Source organism: Lathyrus oleraceus, chromosome 2 (assembly GCF_024323335.1).
Source record: "Lathyrus oleraceus cultivar Zhongwan6 chromosome 2, CAAS_Psat_ZW6_1.0, whole genome shotgun sequence".
In the NCBI taxonomy this organism is placed as follows: Eukaryota; Viridiplantae; Streptophyta; class Magnoliopsida; order Fabales; family Fabaceae; genus Lathyrus; species Lathyrus oleraceus.
The window spans coordinates 239,318,538-239,336,657 of NC_066580.1; the positions used below are offsets into that span (position 1 = coordinate 239,318,538).

An 18,120-nucleotide genomic window follows, 5' to 3' on the forward strand; every position below is an offset into this window, starting at 1 on the left:
CAGCTACGTTAATTTAAAGTCATGGTCTATTCAACAGAGCGAGAGTTTGAGAGAAGACTTTTAATCAATGGTGTCCACTGAAAATATTTATTTTAAAACCAAGAAACCAACGAAGACTTGATTCCCTAATTACGACGAACTACATACCAATATTCGCTTAATTGATATTTAACCTAGATCTTATTTTAGTTTTAACTTTTCCCCCAAACAATCAAAGTATCATCCGCCTTAGCTTTACGCCGCTCCATCGCAAGATGAGCCGCATTCGAGTATTTCTCCACCCGCAATTGAAGCAAACAACTTCGAACTTAAGCCTTCACTGCTACAGGCAGTGCAACAGAATCAATTCTCTGGAAATCCCACCGAGGATCCAAACCTTCATTTATCCGTATTTGTCCAATACGCTGATACTGTTAAAGCTGATGGTGTCACTTCAGAGGCAATTCGACTTCGTCTTTTTCCTTTCTCGTTAAGAGATAAAGCTAGAAGATGGCTTCAGTCTCTTCCTTCCAACTCAGTCACAACATGGAATGAGTTGAAGAAAGTCTTTCTTGCCCGATATTTTCCTCCGAGCAAAACAGCTATGTTGAGAGCCCAGATAAATGGATTTAAACAGAAAGATAATGAGTCTCTTTTCGAAGCATGGGAAAGATACAAAGACATGATGAGACTTTGTCCACACCATGGTTTAGAGGACTGGTTAGTGATTCATACCTTCTATAATGGTCTCTTGTACAACACAAGGTTAACAATAGACGCCGCAGCAGGTGGTGCACTTATGGATAAACCTTATGCCGATGCTTATCAACTTATCGAAAGCATGGCCCAAAACCATTATCAGTGGGGAAGCGACTGAGCAATGGTAGAGAAACCTCAAACAAAAAGTGGCATGTACGAGATAAGTAGCCTTGATCATGTTAATGTAAAAGTGGAAGCCCTTGCCCAAAAAATTGAAAGTTTAAATGTATCACCTCAAACCACCGTGGTTGCCGCAACTCAGAATTGCGAAGTCTTTGGAATCCAAGGTCACACTCCTGCAGATTGTCGACTCCTAACAGGAATCCAAGCAGAGCAAGTGAATTATGCTCAAGGAAATCCCTACTCGCACACCTATAACTCAAACTGGAAGAATCATCCTAATTTTTCATATAAGAGTAATAATGCTTTATACGCACCAGGACAAGCTCCAAATCAAGCCCCAGCTATACCTCCTGGATATCAAAAGCCGACCCCATCTACACCTAACAATAATGTTCCTAGGAAATCCAACTTGGAAATAATGATGGAGAACTTCATAGCTTCTCAACAGCAAACCAATAAAGTTTTCTTAAACCAGAATATACACACTAGCGAACAAATCAAACAACTAGCAAGTAAAGTAGATGCCCTGGCTACCCATAACAAAATGCTGGAAACACAAATATCACAAGTAGCTCAACAACAAGCGCCTACTGCTGCCCCAACTGGTACATTTCCTGGACAGCCCCAACCTAACCTGAAAAGCCATGCTCATGCAATCATACTAAGAAGTGGAACGGAAGTGGAAGTACCAGTAGATCCAAGAACTGAAAACCAAAACTCTAAAAAGTCAACTGAGGAAGAAAGTACACCTAAGGAAAAGGAAGAGAGTAATAAGGAAACCGTAGAAAAGAAATAACCTTATGTACCTCCACCACCTTATAAACCACCTATCCCTTACCCTCAAAAGCTTATTAAAACCAAAGATGCGGGCCAATTTAAAAAATTTGTTGACCTACTGAAACAATTAAACGTCACAATTCCGTTTACAGAAGCTATTACGCAGATGCCCTCATATGCTAAGTTCTTAAAAGAAATTCTTTCTAATAAAAGGAAACTTGAAGATAGCGAAACTGTTACACTCACTGCTGAATGTAGCGCTATAATCCAGAATATGCCTCCTAAACTTAAAGATCCAGGTAGTTTCTATATACCCTGTCACATAGGAAAATTTGTCATAGATAAAGCCTTATGTGATTTACGAGCCGGTATTAGTGTTATGCCTTTATCCATATGCAAGAAACTAGAAATGGGAGAATTAAGACCAACTAAAATGTATGTGCAACTAGTAGATCGTTCTGTCAGATATCTTGTAGGAATTCTTGAAAACGTTCCCGTGCGCATAGGTCAATTCTACATTCCAACTGATTTTATAATTATGGACATTAGAGAAGATGAAGTTACACCCATTATATTGGGAAGACCATTCTTAGCAACCGCCGGTGCAATCATAGACGTAAAACAAGGACGACTCACTTTCGAAGTAGGAGAAGAGAAAATTGAGTTCATTCTTTCCCAATTTTTGAAAGCACCTGCAATAGAAGACACATGTTACTTCATGGATATCATCGATGAATGCATAAAAGAAACAGAGTTAGAAAATGACAAATTGTCTGACTATCTTGTAGAAGACAAACTCAACCAATGTTTAGCAATAACACCGGACCCTACGCAATGCCTTAAGAAACCAACCCTAGACCTAAAAACACTTCCCAAAAATTTGAGATATGAATTCCTAGACTTAGAACTTGAACGACCAGTGATAGTTAATACAGACCTAGGAAAACTCGAAACCGAAAAACTCCTACATATCTTAAGAAAATATCCAACCACACTAGGGTACAACATCACCGATCTTAAAGGAATAAGTCCTTCTATTTGTATGCACCACATCATGCTAGAAGAAGACTGTAAAACTTCTAGGGAACATCAGAGGAGACTAAACTCGATCCTGAGTGAGGTAGTGAAGAAGGAAGTAACCAAGTTATTAGAGGCAGGTATCATATATCCTATATCTGATAGGAAATGGGTTAGTCCTGTACACGTAGTACCAAAGAAAGGAGGTATAACAGTTATCGAAAATGAAAAAGGAGAAACTATAACCAAACAAATCGAATCGGGATGGAGAATGTGCATTGACTATAGGAAACTAAACAAAGCAACCCGAAAAGATCATTTCCCTTTACCATTCATTGACCAGATGTTAGAACGATTAGCAAAACATTCTCATTTCTGCTATCTAGACGGTTACTCAGGCTTCTTTCAAATACCAATTCATCCTGATGACCAAGAAAAGACAACATTCACGTGTCCTTTTGGCACCTTCGCTTATAGACGAATGTCGTTTGGCTTGTGCAATGCTCCTGCAACCTTCCAAAGGTGCATGATGGCGATATTCGCCGATTTTCTCGAAAATATCATGGAAGTATTTATGGACAACTTTTCCGTATGCGGACAAAGCTTTGAAGAATGTCTTGAAAACCTAGAAAGAGTTCTAGAATGATGTGTAAAAGTAAACCTAGTACTTAATTGGGAAAAATGTCACTTTATGGTACAAGAAGGAATTGTTTTAGGACACATCATCTCAAATAGAGGAATTGAAGTAGACAAAGCCAAAATAGAGGTAATCGAAAACCTTCAACCTCCGAAAACTGTGAGAGAAGTACGAAGCTTCTTAGGACATGCCGGTTTTTACCGACGATTCATTAAAGACTTCTCTAAAATAACTAAACCTTTGACCGGACTATTGATGAAGGATGTTGAATTCATCTTCGACAATAAATGTTTAGAAGCATTCCAAACGCTTAAACAAGGATTGATCTCCGCACCCATAATGCAGACACCAGATTGGAATGAACCATTCGAAATAATGTGTGATGCCAGTGATTACACCGTGGGCACTGTTTTAGGACAACAAAAGGATAAAAAGCTTCACGTCATATATTACGCAAGTAGAAGTCTAGATGAAGCACAAATGAATTACGCCACAACCGAGAAAGAACTCTTAGCAGTGGTGTTTGCACTAGATAAGTTTCGTTCTTACTTGGTCGGAGCTAAAATAATCGTTTACACCGACCACACTGCTATCAAGTACCTCTTAACAAAAAAGGATGCTAAACCTAGACTCCCAAGGTGGATCCTGTTGCTACAAGAGTTCGATCTGGAAATCAAAGATAAAAAAGGAACTGAAAACGTAGTAGCAGATCACCTCTCTAGACTTGAAAATCTGGAACCGGAAAGAACATCGATCAACGATGATTTCTCGTACGATAAACTTATAGCTACTTTGGAAGAAAATAAAGTTGATAAACAGGTAGAAACCAACTTAGCTAAATGTGTTACACCATGGTACGCTGATCTCGTCAATTATTTAGCTGCCGGAATAGTTCCACCTACTTTATCCTACCAGCAAAAGAAACGATTCTTCTATGACATAAAACACTATTACTGGGATGACCCTTTACTTTTCAAAAGAGGCCCCGATGGTATTTTCCGTCGATGTATACCTGAAGAAGAGGTAGAAAATATAATCCAACACTGTCACTCCGCTCCTTATGGTGGACATGCAAGTACATCCAAGACCTGCTCAAAAATCCTACAAGCCGGTCTTTATTGGCCAATCATATGGAAGGATGTGCATGCGGCTATCAAGAAATGTGATAGATGTCAACGCACAGGAAACATATCTAGACGTGACGAGATGCCACAAAAGGGCATTTTGGAAGTAGAGATTTTCGACGTGTGGGGGATAGATTTCATGGGACCTTTTCCACCTTCTTTCGGTAACAAGTACATACTCGTAGCGGTTGACTACGTATCAAAATGGATTGAAGCTATAGCTTCTCCAACAAACGACACACGAGTAGTAACTAGACTCTTTAAGAATATAATATTTCCAAGAATTGGTGTCCCAAGAATAGTAGTCAGTGATGGTGGATCGCATTTCATATCTAAGGTACTCGAAAAACTATTGTTTAAGTATGGCGTAAGGCATAGAGTAGCGACACCTTACCACCCTCAAACCAGTGGGCAAGTGGAAGTGTCTAACAGAGAAATCAAACGAATATTAGAAAAAACAGTCGCCACCTCAAGGAAAGACTGGTCATTGAAACTACCAGAAGCTTTATGGGCGTATCGAACCGCTTACAAAACTCCCATAGGGACAACCCCATTTAAGCTTATTTATGGAAAATCCTGCCACCTCCCGGTAGAATTAGAACAGAAGGCCTACTGGGCTATTAAAAATCTAACTTTAAACTATAAGACCGCCGGTGAAAAGCGAATCCTTGATATAAACGAATTAGAGGAACTCAGACGAGACGCTTACGAAAATGCCAGAATCTACAAAGAAAGAACAAAACAATGGCATGACAAGCGCATATCAAGGAAAATCTTCAAACAAGGCCATACAGTCCTGTTATTTAACTCTAGGCTAAAGTTATTCCCGGGAAAACTACGATCTAGATGGTCAGGTCCTTTCCAAGTCACCAATGTTTTTCCCAGTGGAGCGGTGGAAATTAAAGGAAAATCCATTGAACCGTTTATCGTAAACGGGCAGCGTCTAAAACATTATCATCATGGAGAGAACATTGAAGATTCACAAGTCCTGCACTTAGACGTAATGCCCCCAAATTTTATAGATTATATTTGATAGTGTTTATGTCGAGCTTGCGACATTAAACAAAGCGCTTAGTGGGAGACAACCCACAAATATTCTTTATCTTTATTTTTATTTCCTCTTTAATTATTCTTCTAAATTTTATTTAATATTCATTCTTAATTTATTTTAACTTATAAATTTTTTATTCTTTTCTTCTTTCGGCATTTGGCCAAATCCTGACTAAAACTCTTGTTTTTCTTTTCTCTAGCTAACACTAACCTGATGGGACAAATTGATCGTATGGGTATCAAATTTAGAGGGAAAGCTCAGAAACAAAAGTTTGAGGAACTAAAAGAGAGAGAGAGATGCTACCTAGTTTGTATGCTGATGATTGGGCAATGACTGCCCTTGGACTAAGAGAGAGTGTCTTGTATTTGCTGAGTCAAATAGGGTGGGAAACCACTCCTATCCGTAGGCAATTCGTCACTTATCGGAGACTGACTCTAGAATTCCTTAGTTCTCTGATCTATCTACCCAGCCATGGAAAAGGAATAAGCAGAGGTTTCATCCAGTTTAGAATGTTCAACATGGAGTATCAATTTAACATTCAAGACTTTACCAACCTTTTAGGTTTCCCTACCTCTTTTGATACATTCACAGTGAGCCAAGAAGAACTTTTTGAATATACAGAACTTGAACACTTTTGGGGAAGCTTGACTGGAAATGACGATCCCGAGGAACATGAGTTTCTTTCTGGAAACATACATAACCCGACCTTTCATTATTTCCATAAGATCCTGGCCCACACCTTATTTGGGAAGAAGTCAAACAGTACCTCAGTTTCACGTGATGAACTCTTCATCATATTTTGTGCTTCCCAGAACCGTCCAGTAAACGGTGCCACTTTTATGTTGGCAAGTTTTGACCGCCTTATCCAAGATGAACGAGCACCAATTCAAATAGGCGGCTTGATAACCATGATTGGTATTGCTATCGGATTACGTCAACCTATGCTTGACCTAAGCCCTTTCTGTGGCATTGCGACTATGAGTATACCCTTCCTCTTCAACATTATGTTTATAGCAAACCTCGGACCTGAAGAGTTTGAGCTTATAATTAACAACCAAGTTCTTTGCCTATTCACCTTGCCTAGTCCAAGGACTAGTGTTCATAACCGCAATAACTGGCTCTACAACCTGAACGGAATACCCTCTCCTGCTAGATCTACTGAATCCATCCAGGACTATGAGATTTGTGACGACCAGATCCCTTATGCTGAATCTGACCCTCAGACACCATCTGGTTATTATGATATTGATCCTCCTCCTCAACCTGTCCCGACCGAAGAATCGGCAATACCCGATCTTAGACATCATATGCCCGGAGCAAATTACAACACCACCATTCAGGCTTTGATGTCAGAACAGGACGCCCTCAGAGAAGAGTTAGCTAACATGGGACAAGAATTTCTGGGATACATGAACAGTATGACAAATCAGTTCCACGAGTTGCTAAACCGTGTCAACTCCTTTGCTCCTCCGGCCAGAGATCATGCAGATGGATAGAAGTTGTTTTTCTTAGTTACTTAGTTTTAGTTTAGGTTATTCATTAATTTTGTTTCAAATTATTTTAGTATTTGTTTTTCTTTCGCATGTTTGCTCTTGTCTTCCAATGTTACATTATGATTATTTTATGAAGCTATTGATTTATTTTACTTTATTATGACTTATGCAATATCTATCAATAATGCTCTCTACTGTTGCTACCTACATAACTTATTTAAGATATATATATATATATATATATATATATATATATATATATATATATATATATATATATATATATATATATATATATATATATATATATATATATATATATATATATATATATATATATATATATATATATATTATGAAAGTAGAATAGCATGCAAGGCAATTCAAAAGTATCACAATAGCAAAATAAAATAAACATATGCATAACAAAATAACAACAATAAAATATAATGATAAAAACAAAGTACGTTGCAAGAATGATTGTGTGACGAGCGTCACACAATCCATTACGGTCGTCACACCAAGTGCCTGTGACGCCCGTAACACCCCTGTCACGAGCGTGACACCTGCAGACTATGTGAACGTTACTAACCGTTGGAGACACGACCGTTACACCACCCACTTTTTACCTTCCCCATTTATTCACATTTACCCACATTTATTTACTTTTCAACCACTCCCTTTCTAACTTCCAAATCTTTTCCTATAAATACCCACCATACCTTTCTTCATACACAACAAACCATTCTATAAAATCAATTTCATTTCCCTTCTCCCCTTATTACCTCTTTCGAACCACTTATCGGTATGGCGGGAAACCAGGATTTCGGAAATATCATTTTCCGATCCGAAGATGAAAATTATCAAAGGGAGCAGTTTGAGCGTTTCCAACAGCGAGGCGTCCAATCCACCAGGTATCCTGATTTAAATTGTTTACAAGAATTAGGATTACTTCAAGGTATAGAATGGATGCTCCGCCTCGCTGATTTAACCTTTCTTTGCACTCATAAACAACCTACTTACCCCACTCTCACCTTAGAATTTTTAAGTTCTTATTCGTACAACACTCCTACCGGTGAAGACGAGTACTTAACCGGTACCGCAACCTTCCGCATGTTCAACACCGAGTACTCCCTATCCCAAAACCAATTGAGCACCATGCTACAATTCCCTGTAGAAGGTCAAGTCCACCCTAGGATACCTCCGAACTCCCAGTGGCATATAAACGCCTTCGACCTCTTTAGAAAAATTTCCGGTGTGGAAACCAACAACTGGGATGTATTACTTGCTTCGCATATACATAACCCAACCATCCGGTACTTCATCCGCATCCTGCAAAACACTATTTTTGGTCGACCGAACAACAGCAAAGTCAACGCCAAGGAATTATTTTTCCTCCACTACATCTTTGCAGCAGATACACAGGTAAACGCTGCCTCCTTCCTATTTCATCATATCCGCACCCTATGTGCTAGAGGCCGTCAACCTTTTGTAATTGGTGGATTAATCACCACCATAGCACTTGGCTTAAATCTTGGGGATCGACTTCAGAATTTACAATCTCTCCCACCCCTATTTATGGATATAAGCTACTGTCGGTCCAGCCGCCTAATCAAAAACAGGGTAGGCGGAGGGTATTACCTTATGGTGAACAACCAGGAATTCCCAAGCGTTGTTTTACCCAACATTGCCCTAACAAATGTCACCAATCCCAACCACCACATCTATGATCTGAATGCTCCCGAAGCTACCGAGCCTACGCAAGCAAACCTGCCTCCAGACGAGTTTGCATAAATGGAGCAAGGTGATCAGGTTCCTGCACAACAATCAGTCCCGCTCAAGCCTTCCGATAATGCAGCTGGTCCATCCTCACGACGTCATCGACGAAGAAGGCCAGCAACCAACGACGACATCATGGATGCTATCGATGGTATGCAAGCGCATAATCTCGAAGTGATGCAGATGATGCGCCAGATGCAACAACAACAGGAAGCGAGGAATGCAATAACCGATCAGCGGTTCGCTGAGTTGCTCAGCAGGTTTGACGACTTAGAAGTACGTCAACAATCACCAGGTCCAAGAACCAGAGGCGGCAGGCAACATTGATTTTAGTTTCCTTTTCTTTTTCTATTTCTTTTGTTTTCTTTGAAACATTGGGGAAAATGTTTCATTTAAGTGTGGGGGGAAAAAACCTTGTTCTTTAAATCTTCCCTTTTTCAAGTATGTTATCTTTCCCTTTTCATTGTTATTTCCCTTTCGTATATATAAAAAAAAAATTCATTGTTATTTCACTTTCTTATATATATAAATATATATATATATATATATATATATATATATATATATATATATATATATATATATATATATGTATATATATATTTATATATATTCTAAATTAAGTCCCTAGTGTGAAAAATTTCCATTATCTATTCCCCTCAATTTTCTTGAGCCATAACAAAAATGTAACACAATCAATAAATATAAAGGTTGCTTATTTTATCAAACTTGAGTGAAATCAAGACAAAATTATTACCATACCAACGCTCTAAACAAACCTCAACATGTTAGATCAGAAAGGTACCTGTTATACAAGTCCCTGGACTTTTAACTTTATAGTAACCCCGAGTAGTTTATACAAGAAGTCAGCACCATCTTAATAGCAAACTACGTGGAGGGCCGATGAATATAAGTGAATGATTCCCAAAATAAAAAAAAAAATATATATATATATATATCAGGAAATGCACTAACTAAGTTAGGTGATCCTTACTAGATCATTTAATCTAAAGGTTGCAGATCATACAAAAACATAATACGAAAGATCCATTATGAGTTGGTTCAGCAGGTATCTGGTGCTGAACTTGGTAGGGCGGACTACGGTCCGATTCCCCGCAATTTGCAATGGACCGAAAAACGAAGTTATCCGACTAATGTACCAGAGCTTCAAGCTAAAAAGGGGATCAAAATCACTAACCGGTCACTCCACTATGTGCGCGAAACGATAAAGGGCTTAATGTGATTTCGCTAGAATGAAAACGGGTGAAATAAGAGAAAAAGAACTAGGCTGGTTATAATAGCATGACTCGAACTGGTTTGCATGAGGTAAGGTTACCGGATGTTGTAACGGTAGTTCTTGATGTCAAGATTAGACTCAGGTTATTTCTAAACAAGGTTTACTTGCAACCTGGTACGAATTGATCTGTGTTTTGAAATTTCATCTGGCTAATTTTTAAAACGATTTCTATATTGTATCTTGCTTGAGGACAAGCAAAGGTCTAAGTATGGGGGAGTTTGATAACATGAAATAATATCACATTCTTGGACTCGATTTAATTAAATTATATTATTATTCGCTTCAATTTATTTCATTTTATTCGATACTACTGGGTATTTTTCCTTCTATTTATCTCAGGTAGCTTATTTGAAGCAAAAGTGAAAAAGGATGAAAAGGAGGTGCAAAAAGGAATGAAGAGAAGCAATTTCACTAAAGCCCAGCCCAAAGCTACAAGCCATGAGCGCTGAGCCTGTGACGAGCACCACACAAGGTGTGACGAGCGTCACGCCCTGCTGCCTTGTGTTACGAGCGTAACACATGGTGTGACGGACGTCACACCATTCTCCTATATTTTTGGCTTCAGAAACGCAACAGAGGCACGTTGAAGCCTATTATTTCGTTTGACTCTTGGAACATGAGGATTTTACACGGAAAGCTTTGGAAACCGTTACAAAGTGGACTAGTATAAATAGTCACTTCCTTCCAACCCTAAAGGCTCTCTCTTCGTTCTTTTTTCTTTTCCGGCCGTGCAAGCATACTTTACAGCATTACCTTTTTTTTACAGTTTTTACTTTATTTGCAATTTTTATTTTCTTTTCCAGTCAATCTTTCAGCACTTAATTAATTTTTCACACAATAGTTTCTACACCGGAAACTATTGTGTATCTTTTACTGGATCTAACCTTACGTTAGATCCTAGATTTTTATTCCTTCACTTTTTATTTTCCTGTCCGATTGAAGAATTCAAGAACAAATCCAACCGGTCTGTGGTGGAGTGTTCAAGATTGCCATTAATTATTCAGGTTCTTTAATTATTGTTTGAATTTATATATGCCCTGCATTATTGTTTATTTATATTGTTTGCCTGAGATAGATTTATTTAAGCATGATGATTGGTTAGATCTGTTTAGCATGTCCGGCTAATTTATTTAGGTATCGGTATGTAAAGTAAGCGGAATGAAGGAATCAAAACTAAGTTGGTTTAATTACGTTTAAAAACAAAATCACTCTTTTTATGGTCTCAATTTACAGGTTTAATACGTAGGTTTTTGTACGAGAGTAAAAGACTAAAGAAGTTAAAATCAATAGAACGAAAGTTTGAGTTTTTAATTGGACAATGTAAATTGGACATTAATTCTAGATCAGGGCGAAAGCAATTTTTAGAGTTAATAAATTCTAATCTTTTTCAAAAAGTATTTTTAAAAGTTAAATGTGAGGACGAGAGTTAAGCATTTGAATTTAATTATATAATCTAAGTCAACAGAGCGAGAGTTTGAGACGAGGGTGTTTAAACGATTAGTATTTTCTTAAAAAGAGTTTCTATAGATTCTATTGTTTTCAAAAAGTGATTTTGGACTTAACTAATAAGTGACAGCTAGGTTAATTTAAAGTCATGGTCTATTCAACAGAGCGAGAGTTTGAGAGAAGACTTTTAATCAATGGTGTCCACTGAAAATATTTATTTTAAAACCAAGAAACCAACGAATACTTGATTCCCTAATTATGATGAACTACATACCAATATCCGCTTAATTGATATTTAACCTAGATCTTATTTTAGTTTTAACTTTTCCCCCAAACAATCAAAGTATCATCTGCCTTAGCTTTACGAAGTAACCTTAGAAAACGGTATATCGATTCATAAGTCCCTGTGGGATCGATATCTTTTAAAATTACGCGATAGAACTGTGCACTTGCAGTTAGTACCCCAATCGACTCATAAAGTCGCGATCAAAATCCAGAGTCGCCACCATGCTTTTTATTGTTTCCAAAGGAAAAGGGAAAAGTACGAACAAAACCCAAAGGTAAAAAAGTTTTAAATCAAAACTAATAAAGTGCCAGAGATTACAGGTAAGGGGGTTCGTTACACAAAGGGAAGGTGTTAGCACCCAAAGTGTCCTAGGTACTCCTAGGGAGCCCTTTTTTATATGTGTATATGTTTTGGTATAAAATATGTTTTCAATAAATAGAGTGAGGGGATGAGAAAAGAATTCATTAATTATATTTTTGTGTTTGATAAGACCTTCGGACATGTGCCTACTTACCAACATAAAATGAGGGATCAAAACCTTGTAGTTCGTGGTAACAATTTCAAAATAAGTGGATTGCTTTTAACAAAAATTTAAATTTAAAAGAGGTACAAAGGGCCTAAAAGAGTTTGAATGAGTGTTAGTTATTTTTGTCTTTTTGAAATTTTAAGTTAAGTATGGTTAAATTCATTTACAAGTTTGATTTAAGAAAAGAGTTTAAAAATGCAATGGCATAAGGCCAAAGTTTCTAATTTGCAATAAAGTCTAAGTTTAAAAATCACAAGCAAAGAAGGTTTTTGAAAAAAGGGAGAGATTTGAAATTTAAGAAGTGGGAGGATATAAAGAGACTAATCCTAAGCAAAAATTTAAAAGTTAAGAGTTGAAAAGATTTGACCAATGGGATGCAATCCAATAGACAAGAATGTCATATCGAAACCCACTTTTCCCTTTGGACTTTAGGATCAAGCAATATCAATACACAAATAGCAAGATGAAGAGAAAGGCATCAAATAAAGATAGCCACATCCAAGCTAGCAACTTCATAATCTTCTTCATAATCCTCTCCACGTATCAGATGACATACTCCTTGAATGGCTCAGAATAAGGTATTAGACACAGGTTCAAAGTAACATTTGCATCAAGACCATGTGGCAGAAGAACTAAAGTGGATCCCAATACTTGCATCAGATGAAAGCTCACTTCCTAATGACTTGGTTTCAGAAATGTTGGCATTGGCCAAATCCTTTTACATAGGGAATGTTGCCTAATTCTAAGTCTAAGTCTCAGATCAAATCCAATATTCTACACAAACATTTTTTAAGAGTTTTTGTTGTTTATTATGTACTTTAAGGTCATAAGACCACAATAAAAAAAAAAGATACACAAACACAAGTATATACAATCACAATATACTCATAATATATGGCTCAAGTGAGCAAAATGAAAATGGCATTAAAATAAACAAGTCAAATGATATGTATAATGACAAATGATAAATGGCTTGAATTTAAAGTGCATAAAATTAAATGACTTGAAATTAAAAGTTAGTCAAATAGTTAGTGGATTAGAAGTTAATGGTACTTTGCTTCTCAATTGTTTAATTCATCTTTGGAGAACACTCAACCCTCTATTCACAAGCATGGATCCTTGAACCAAGACATATTCCAAAGGAAGGAAAAAAGGCCAAGTTTCCACACAATACCACGAAAGGGGGGAGACTTACAATCTCACTTACTAGAATGTTATGCTTTAGGGTCAAAATTTAGCGCTATGTTAAGCAATCGTAATTGGACTTATGTAGAAGTTACAACTGTCTGAGGTCGGACAATAAACTTTTTGGTGTTAATACATGTTAGAGATATGGTATAATGAACCATACTCCTAAAACATACCACACACAAAAAGAAAATGATCAAAAGGGTGGACCTAATCTCATCCATACTTGTATTGGTTCATGAACCAACTAGCCTTAGGATATTGAGATGTCATTGGCCAATGAGAGGAGTGGAATAGAAAGGGATTGAAGATGAAGAGGGAGGGGAAATGAGACAAACACAAATTGGTCATTGGAGGAATTTTATCAAATTAAAATCATTCATTCATTTTGGGAGATGAAATATATATTTCATCAATCCCCTAAATCCAATTATTTTAACCAACAAAAGTCAAATCAACCTTGACCAAGGCCCAAACATAATATTCAAACCTCACAAGTCAATAAAAATGGCTCAACACAATTTATTTTCAATTAAACAAATTAAAAATCAATTAAAAATGCATTAAATTAAATTATGTTTTATCAAAAACCTAAAACCTCTTCAAAACACCAAATAAATGGCCAAGAGATTTATCTTAGGTCAAACAAGGTCAAAGGACCTTGAAAAAAATTCACTATTTTTGAAAAGTCATAAGTATTTTTAAACAATTAAAAATATGCACAAAAACAAATAAATCATGAAAAATATCAATATTGATCCAAAAAATAATTTTAATTTATAAAACAAAAGAGGAAAATATTTGAAATTTTTTGGTGAAAGTCCCATACTTTTTGGATCAATAATGAAATTAATATGAATTAATGAAAATAAAGCAATTAAAATGAAAATTCAAAAATTCAAAAATTCAAAAATACGTGGACCATCTGATCTGCCTCATTAATTGAGGTGGCAAATTAGATGGATAAAAGTGCGCTTTCCACCTGTTCCCTAGTCAAATGTCCCACACGCGTGGTAATCACTTTGGACGGCTGAGATTAGAATGTGGGACTCAGATCAAAGGGTTTTGGACAAGCCAACACACCATCGGAGCCTTGGCTCCGGTCATCTTCTCCGGTGAGGACCACTGGACTGGTCCAAGTTCAACTCAAAGAATAATGGAAAATGAGTACACTATTTTGAAGGATAAATGCTCAGGAGCTCGAATCTGGCCTCAATTTTGTCTAACTCCAAGTATATAAGAAGATACAGGGAGTTGAATTTTGAGGATCATGAACTGAGTTGCTTCGATTTGACCTCAAAGCAACTCAATCTTCTTGCCTACATTGGTAGGAATTCAGACAACCAAAAACTAACAAGAATAATGGAGAATTGAGTGAGAATCAAAGAGATGAAAAATCTGAAAATTCACCTTCAGTGGAGCTTCAGATTGGCACGATCTTTCTTCCGATTATGCTTGGCCCTTCTTTAGATGCATGATGGAAGAGAAATAGATCAAAGAAAGGGATGGACTCTTAGAGTTTCAATCTCAAAACAGTTGGAGATTTGAAACTCGATTTTCAAAGAAAATCTTCAAGGTTTTCCTTCAATGGTGAGGGTTTGGGGTTTCTGAATCAAAGCTTGGGCATGAGGTCCGCAATTCTGAGCAAGAGAGGTTCTATTTGTAGCCATAGAGAATGCTATTTGCACACTTCCAATTTTGGCAAAAATTTAAAAATATTATTTGCATGGTTGCATGGGCATGTATGAGGCCCATGAAATGATGTCATATGATCCATAAACCAATATGGAATGTACTGAAATCAACTTGGAAGCTCATGCAAGTGTGAATGGAAATTGGACCTTGAAAATATCAAAATGGTGCTTAAACTTTCACCCATGTGCAAGTACCTCATACTTTGTCCAAATGAGACGATTTTGTACTTTTTCGAAAGGCGTGGTCTAGGGGAACAACATTAATGTTGGACATTTTCACATTTGAAGCTTGGATCATGAAGGATATTGGGGTGGAAGTTTGGGAAATCAAACATATTAAAAAAAATCTAAGTACCAAGCAATATGTTCACTTCTTCCACCTTGAATAAATTTTTCTATGGCTTTCAAATGAGAAAATTTCCTTCATTAAAGTTGTATATATTTCAAACGTAATACATTTGGTCATGAATTTGGCCCCATTTGGATTTGGCATGAAGGAGTTATGCATTTTAGAAGTTGGGGAAAATCACTTGTTCAATGGTATTGGCCCAACACTACCCATAATGTTTTCACTTGGCACATGCATTTTCAAGTTGAATTTTCACTTCCTCTAAACATAAAAGTTGAAGTAGACATCTTGAAATCGATCATGAAATTTGAATGGCTTTCATATCATAAAAATTGAACAAGTTATGATATTGGGAAGTTGACCTACATATTAGGGTTTAGACAAAATGACCTATAATCTTTCACCATAAAAAATGACTTTCCAAGCAAAAATAGCTATTGAACTCAACATTAAAGTTGTTTGGAATGTCATTTAGAGTAACATTTCTCTTGGAATCATTTTCATATGAAACAAAGTGTAGGAGATAGGGTCTAGGGAACCCCAGTTTTGACCAGTTGATTTCCTCTGATCAACCACCATGAACCATCTTGCTAGCTTGACACTATCTTGACTTTTGGGACTCATGGAGGATAATATATGCATAATATGATGAAATTTGGAATATCCCTTGAAATATTTGATCAATTGCTAAAGAAACGTGTTGAAGAAGTCACATAAGATACCCAGATAAATTAGGGTTTCCAAGGCAAACCAACTCCAAACTCTTGATGATTTCTTGATCAAAATAACATGCGAAGATCATGGGGATCCATATATGATAATTAGAGCCAATGTAGACCAATTCTTGTTTGAGCTCCTTGCATTGAGGGTCTTAAACCCTAGATATGAACTTGATAGATCATAGGTGAGCATACACACTACCTACAAAAGAGTCAAACTATACAATGACATTTTTTTGGTATTTTGGTTAGTAAACAAATAAAAATGAAGTATGATACAATCAAATGTGCTTGGTGATCTCTCCTAATGCAAACCAATGAATGAGGGGTAAGGAGGATGCCAAGTTATGATCCAAATGCTAATGCATATGATGAGATAACATGAGGGATCTTAGGGTCAAAATTGGGGTCTTACAAAATGTTGAAGAAACTTGCTGAGGAAGTCACACAAGATACCTGTAGCGGGGTATTCGTTACCATTAAAGATATTGACTAAATCCAAGGTAAACCATACAAGTCGAGTCGCCACCGCACTTCTATTTATCCAAAGGAATGGTTAGAAAGCGAACAAAAACCTAAAAGTTTTATCGAATCAAAAACTAGTAAAAATGTCAGAGATCTGGGTAAGGGGGTTGGTTATGCAATGGGAAGGTTTTAAGCACCCAAAACATCCTAGGTACTCCTAGGGAGCCCTTTTCATATTTGTTGTAAGGTTGGTATTTTGTTAAAATTTGTTTGTGAAAACATGATTGAAGAGATGAGAAGAGAATGTACAAGTTTATTTACATTTTTGTGTTTGGATGGATAAACCGATTGCCTACGTACCATCTTAAAAAAGATTAGGATCAAAACCTCGTAGTTCGGGGTAAAAATCTCAAAATGAGTTGGTGAATTGATTGGTCCAAAAGCCATAAGGTCTTTTGTTATACAAGGGAGAAAACTCAACCTAAAACCACAAATCCACCATGTGAGGATAGCTTTAACATGCTAGTGAGGGGTTAACCTTATAATAAGCATGGAAGACTCATTGTCCATCACTAAGGATATAGGTGAGCATTACATCTACCTCAAGGATAAATCAAACCTAATAGCTAAGGATTATGAAAAATTTTATTAAGAGAGTGGCCATTGAAACCACAAAAAGACATTTGAATGGGTTATATTTACCAATGAAAAGTATTTACAAAATATGGTCAAAGTTGGTTTAGAAGTTCAATTCAAAATAAGTGTTATGAAAAGAAAGTTTGAAAATCAAAAGCATAAGGCTTAGGTTTCTAATGTTTGAAAACAAGTGTTAAATGTTTGCACAAAAAGTTTTGGCTTGGGTTAGAGTGGAGGGAAGAAGAAGAATGGCTAAAGTCCTAATCATACAAGAGATAAGGGATAAGAAACAAGACCACAAATGGAGTTCCCCTCTTGAGATCATATTGATGATCCAAGTAGCTCACATCCTTTGGAATATGCAAGCAAAATAATAGTAAGCTCAAGCAATCAACAATCAATTTAGCTCTTGGAAAGTTCCTCAATGGCTCTTAGATCTCTCTCTCTTGGAAGCTCATGGCAATGGTTTCTTACTTAGGCTCAATGTTGGAATCCCTAGCACAAGAACACACATATTAAAAAGTTCCATCAAACAATCAAGAATGAACAAGAAGGAGTTTTAGAGATTGGTCCTTTCAAAGTCCTCTTCAACACTTATAGCATTCTAAAGGCTCAATGCCTAGTTGCTCTTTGACTTTTATAGCACTCTAAAGGCCCAATGCCTAGTTGCTCTTTGACTCCATATTTGCATAGGGAAAGTCCTAAAGTCTAAGTTCAATTTGTCCATTTCTTTGCATTTGGTCCACAACAATCAAAACAAAACACAAGCACAATA

At 36.7% G+C, this 18,120-nt stretch overlaps 1 non-coding gene across 1 annotated transcript; it reads right to left on the bottom strand.

Annotated features, from left to right (window-relative positions):
• Positions 1–583: 583 nt before the first annotated feature.
• Positions 584–690, bottom strand: LOC127124885 (small nucleolar RNA R71). Its single transcript, XR_007804364.1, has one exon. It is a non-coding gene; the product is annotated as a small nucleolar RNA R71 (small nucleolar RNA).
• Positions 691–18,120: the final 17,430 nt, after the last annotated feature.